At 32.1% G+C, this 6,386-nt stretch overlaps 1 long non-coding RNA gene across 1 annotated transcript; it reads right to left on the minus strand.

Annotated features, from left to right (window-relative positions):
* Nucleotides 1-2,827: 2,827 nt before the first annotated feature.
* On the minus strand, nucleotides 2,828-4,265 carry LOC149902625 (uncharacterized). The gene is made up of 2 exons (XR_016457553.1): nucleotides 4,178-4,265; nucleotides 2,828-3,420 (listed from the first exon to the last, which is right to left on the minus strand). It is a non-coding gene; the product is annotated as an uncharacterized LOC149902625 (long non-coding RNA).
* Between the last annotated feature and the right edge of the window lie 2,121 nt (nucleotides 4,266-6,386).

The raw sequence follows: 6,386 nt of genomic DNA on the forward strand, positions 1-6,386 counted from the left end.
AACAGTGAATCAACAACCTATACAACACATAATTTATTCAATACATTCCTTTATCTTCCACACTACATACAATACAAGCGCAAGCGGCAAGACACAAATCTATTCATATACATCATTTAAAAACCAACCAAACAGTCACAAATACAAACTACATACAACAGTCTCTCGGTCTACAAAACAGATGATACGCGGCACACTACGACCGCAGTCGCAGTTGTTCCCGCGGTCAGGCCTTTAGTTAGTTATTCTAACATTATTTACACACGTCTCTCTACTTTACGCCTCCGCATTACATAAATCACGACTTTTCTATGTAAATAAAACTGTAGTGAAGACTTGTAATACGAGTATAACTAATATAGCCTAGAGGACAGTTATGAATACTTTGATACGCTGTTTTCCTCATTTTATAGGTAAAAAAGTAATAATTCAGAATAAATATCACACACTCCAACGAAAACAATTTACAAGAGTAGATATTATTTATATGGCAAATAACTTTACGCCCCTACGCTTCCGTGCAGGTACTAACTTTTCCAAGTGATATAAAGAGCACATGCAAGTATTCGCCCCGTTCATGAGACACTTTTGAATTTAGTTCATTTTCTATTAAAGCATATCTATAAATCACGCAGCATACATAACTGATGAAGGTATGAAACAAAATCGTAATGTACTTATCTTTCATAAATCCCGCGAAAGCCTTCATAAATTCCTCGACACCGCGCGTAACTCGCTCCGATATAACACTCTGTTACACAAAAATACGGCCTTTTCAATGTTATTTATATTTTTTGTCGATCCTAAGTCACTCAAATTCGGCAGCTTTTCAGGTTCAAAAGACTTTTCTTTTAGTATTATATAAATGTCTTAAAGTCTGCATTGAGTATCTATTTTTAATTCATCTTGTCTGTTTATTCAAGCAGTGAGACGTCTTTCATTCAGCCCACTTCTTTCTGAGCGTGGGTCGTGAGTGTCTGGTTCATGAAGGTTCGATTACGGTTTGTGTATCTAGACGTAATTAATACAAAAAATGTAGAATAAGACTTGAGAGGCAGATCGTACTATACATAATTTTTAAATTTACTTACCATCTATTACCTACCATAAATTATTTTCATAAAAACGGAATAATCTAACTTTTGGAACTGTCAAAACTAATTTGATAGTTGTTAGCAGAAATATTCATTGCTTATTGAAGAAGAGATTTAACTTTTAAAGAAATTGATATTATACAAATTGATATCTTATTACTAATCCAATATTTTTACAAATTACAGAAATTTAGAAGCTTATTAAAATATTGTTTATTCGTCTATGATAAACTTATACTTTCTGCATTCTACGGCCTATTAGAACAATGCTATTATTAACACACTTATATTAGCTTCATGTTTGTAACTGACTATTTAATTTGTACTTTAAAAAAAATTTTTGCACGCCATTTACAATGGCAGTATATGTGTATAAATATTGTATATAATTAACACCTTTGTATGACCATATGCATGCAAATAAACTGATTTGATTTGATTTGATTTGATTTGACTCCTTGACTCGATTTTGACCCACATTAAATGGACAGATTTAATCCAAACTTCTAGATAAAGTTGTTATGGTCCTAATAGTTTCATGTTTTTTTTTCACTTGAATATTTATCTTATTTGCCGATCGAACTCAAAATCTCTCTGCTATACTCATGTTTACCACTACACCACGAAGTTACTCGCAGATCCGTAGTTAAGTAAAAATAAACACCCTAAACGCTTCAGCGAAGCTACGTAATGCAGAATGTTTTCAGGCTATAAAACACACGCTTTTCAAATATTTCTGTATAAATAGTCTCGAAGCTGACCGTCGCGGTCGCTTGAACAAATATTATTCATAACTGAGACCCTTACAATGTTTGCTTTTGGGTATATCTTGCGGTTTCGTTAAAATAAAGAGATAAGGAAATTGGGTTCCGTTGTGTTGGTATACATCATGTTTTTATATGCATAGACAATAATATAAGTATAGGAAAGTATAGTTGAAGATTGTTCTCAATATTTACATAGGATTGGTAAATAGTTAAATTAAGATGGGAGGTATAAAATAATGACTAGACAAAAACAATTCCAAGATGGGACAATAATAGAATCCAATATCGTCTTATAGCACAGTTATTTCGTTGCGTAGGTAACTAAGCAGAATTTTAATATAAATGAATAATTATTAATAAAAATAATCCGAAAAATTTTCTTCTTTTCATGTACATATTACAAAAAAAAGCCGTGTAGCACTCGGGGACTGCCGCGGTAAAGTTATTGCATGCTATGTCTTCAAGCCACACCTCCGCGCCCGTCGGAGTGGGGAGCGTGAGGTTTTTTCGTTACGGAATTTCTCGATTCGGTCCCCGCGCTTAAGGCCCGCGATAGAAGCTATGCAATAGCTTAAAAAGAGAACATTCTATTGTAACTAGATACTAGTTGGGCAACTTTTTAAAATTGTATGTATTCGAAAATAAGTATGCTTTCTTTCTTAACATAAAAACCACCACTCAACCATTCGGATATTCTTGAAACTGGACGTGAACGTTATCATATTTATTATAAGGGTGAAGTCCAAAATATTGACGTAAATGACACAATAGTGACACAAAATGTTGTGCGATAGTGACACAAAAGTCGCACAGAAATTTACACTAGTGTAACACAATAGTGGCACAAAGTGGTAGCAAAAAACTATAAAGTTGAGGTTACATTAGGAGTTATAGAAACATATAGTTTAAAAAATAGAAAAATAGACATAAATATCTAAATTATTTTCAGACGAAATTAAAACAAAATTATAATCTAAGAAAAGAAGGGTTTATTAAGTCTCCAAAATTTAAAGTTTATGAAGTGGTCAGTTTTTTTTATTGGAGTAATTGCTTCGACGTGGCTATCGGAAATCATATTTCCATATTCACTGCTAGGTGCTATGTGTAACTTTTTTTTCAGTTCTTCATAATCTTCTTCCATTTTTGCCATACGTTGCTGTTGTACTCTCATTTGATTAAAAAGTCTGTGATAAGCTTTTTTCAAAGTGAGTACGCTATTACGAAGCTCTGTATTTTCTTTCCGCAATTTTCGTCCAATTCGTCTTTGAATATTTCGGGCAATGGATTCCAGGTTGTATTATGGGATATTCATCATCTTGTGAAGCGTTACTTCGAATAGTAGTGTTTGTTGCTCTTGGTCTATCTCTTAGTTCATTAAATTGTCTCCACTTTTTTCCTTCGTTCTTCTTTCTGTTCTTCTGTCAAAACAGCTGTCTTGGTCTTGTACAATTGTTTTGTCCTTTCTAAATTCCTTTTTTTAAAGCTTCATATTTTTCAGGATTATCTTTATTTAATCGTTCTCTATATCTTTTGGACTATTCTGCCGAAGTAAGTGGCATCTGAAAGTTAAAAAGAAAAAATGTCTTATTTCATGCCTATGGGCGTATTCAGAAAGAAAGCTTGAAACTTATAAGCGCTTATCGGCGCTTGTCATGTTCATATATTTTCCTGTCAGTGCTGGTAACCCGCGCAGGAAAATATATGAACATGACAAGCGCCGATAAGCGCTTATAAGTTTCAACAAGTTTCAAGCTTTCTTTCTGAATACGCCCTATTAGTCGGCTTGTTACGACCAACAGTCTAAATTTGCCACTATAGGCAAAGTATTTTGACAGAATTTTTACTTGATAAAAAAATTAAAATATTTTCTGAATTCCAAAAATATTTCAAACTATTCCTATAATTAATAAAAATAACTACGTTAAAAATAACCGACTTCAAAGCACTAAGCCTTTAGTATTAACCTTCAAAACGTAAATCTATTGTGTCTGCTATTCGGCGTGCGACGGGCATATTCTAAATTAAAACGATCCCAATACTCAATTATTGATAGCTTTCTCAAATGCTAAACAAATATACCTAGTACTAAGTGTATCTCAACCTTATTATGGTAGCACAATTGTGGTGACACAGAAATTGTACAACTGGTAAAACAAAAGTAATACAAAAGTGTCACAATTGTGAGGTAGCACAGTAAGTAAATATTGATTACTCTGAAACTACACTGTGAATCGTATTAAAATGAATATTACGCAAACACTCATGCTTTTTTTTACCTAGAGCACTATTGAATTATAATTAAAACACAAGACTTACCGTAAGAATCGTTGAATAACCTGCCGAAAAATTTCTGACCACACTAAACCACTTTGAGTTTAACAATGCGAATGGTACAATACGGCCGTTATTCTCTAGTTGTCATAGACAATTACGCGCAGTGTTGCCAGTCCTCCAAAGCGAAATCTACCTAAGCGAAATCTAAATCTATGTTTATAGTCTATAGAAACTGCCAATGAAAACGGTTGCACAAAATAAGTAGCACAATTGTTTAAAATCGCACATAAATAACAAAAAACAGTAAATAAGCATAATATTTCAGTTTGTTCCTTATAGCCTACGTGAAAAAGGTTGCTCATTATACGTTTTTGCTGTAGAATTCAACATTCAGCCTATAAGTTACATAGAACTTGTTCAAAAATATCTTCAAAGTTCACCCTCCAAAATTATTAGGCCGTTTTGTACACAATTTGGTCGTGTTAGTAGACAAATTATTTTATTTACTCTGCTATTGAGTATTATTCTATAACATTGGGTATTTGGCATGCTGGACAAATAACCATTTAATTTAATATTAATTGTCGTAAAATTCTATCATACATAGTTTTCAAGAAAAATGTTTGGGAATTTTTTGATTGGACAAATGTGTCAAAATTTTGGTCTTTACCCATAAGTGGTCTTATCAGCCCGAGCTCGCTATATCACCACAAACACGGGCTTGGCCACACGCCATGTATACTGTGTCCATAACTAGAATGTATATGTATTACAATTTATTGAATTACAACTTGCATATGCGAAACTGAAGCATTTAAATATATGATGTTTAAATTTTGTTGCAAAATCTATACTAATATTATAAAGCTGAAGAGTTTGTTTGAACGCGCTAATCTCAGGCACTACGGATCCGATTTGAAAAATTCTTTCTTTAGATAGCCCATTTATCGAGGTAGGCTATAGGTTTATATGCGGGTGAAACCGCGGAGCGCAGCTAGTGTTGTATATTCAGGTAACATATCGACGTTATAAATAACAATATGAGGAATACATCTTGACGCATTGCCATTGATTCTAATTCATACCTATGCCAAAGAGGGAAACAATAAAAGTTTTTTTATCAACCGTATTACGTCACATAATATAAATAAGCAAAGCTCCAAAAAATTGCGTGCGTTTGCACGCAACACAGCTGTTTTTCAGTGGCTCCTGTGATAGATATGACGTGACATTTGGATACGTACATAATTATATTTATTAACAGATGTAACATTTTTATACATTACCTTATTTTTATTTCAAATTAAAATGTTATCAAGGTTAATAACCCTGACAATTAAACTTTTATATCTGGGTGTAAAAAATTGTCTCGTATAATATATAATATAAATTAATTGAGTCGATAGTAATCATTACATAAAATTCTTCTCGGATTATTTATTAGAAAAACCTTTGTTTTCGTATGACTGAAGTAATTAACGAATTCCGAACACTTTAATTTCGTTCGCGAAATGCACGGAATGCTGACTTGACGTTATTTCAATTGAACTTGTAGAAATATTCCGTTGAGTCCAATATTGTAAGTACTTAGTTTTCGATAAAATAATTATTATGATAAATAAATAAATTAAATAAAAATGTACATACCAAACGGATAACGAGAATATATTTTTATTAAGTTAAAGAAAATTAAAGAGATACAGGATTTAAATAAAACACAAATAAAATACGAGATTTTAGATTATAACCCTGTTTCAAAAGTCAACAGAAGGACACAACATGTGCGAGGGTAAAAAGATGGTACAAGATAAAATAACGAAACTCAGCACAAATAAGGTTTCCATCATTTTAATTAATTGACAAATGTGCTGTAATTCAAACCCTTTTCTTTGCATGTGTGTTTTCAGGACACACACACATACAATATGTAAGTTACGCTTCGTCAACCTCTGCTACTGATAGCTCTCATTACTTAACTTTTTACTTATCTGTTTATTAATATTAACTACAATTGCGATAAAAATACATTAAAGTTAAAGAAATTAGATTACATTAAATAATTAAAACAAATAAGAGATTTTAGATTTCAAAAGTCTGCAGAAGTTCGTTTGTTACTAATGTATATTTGTTCATAATAATAAGAGTGCACTTTTAAAGTGAAAATAAATCTCTATTAATATAAGCTGCCTTTGTATTTCTGTTTTTAATAAGCCTTACGTTTGTATATTTTTTGTTTGAAATGATTTTCTCA

This window comes from Colias eurytheme, chromosome 15, assembly GCF_061535395.1.
Source record: "Colias eurytheme isolate Ceu_HAF_F1 chromosome 15, ilColEury1 Martin Lab GWU primary, whole genome shotgun sequence".
Classification (NCBI taxonomy): Eukaryota; Metazoa; Arthropoda; class Insecta; order Lepidoptera; family Pieridae; genus Colias; species Colias eurytheme.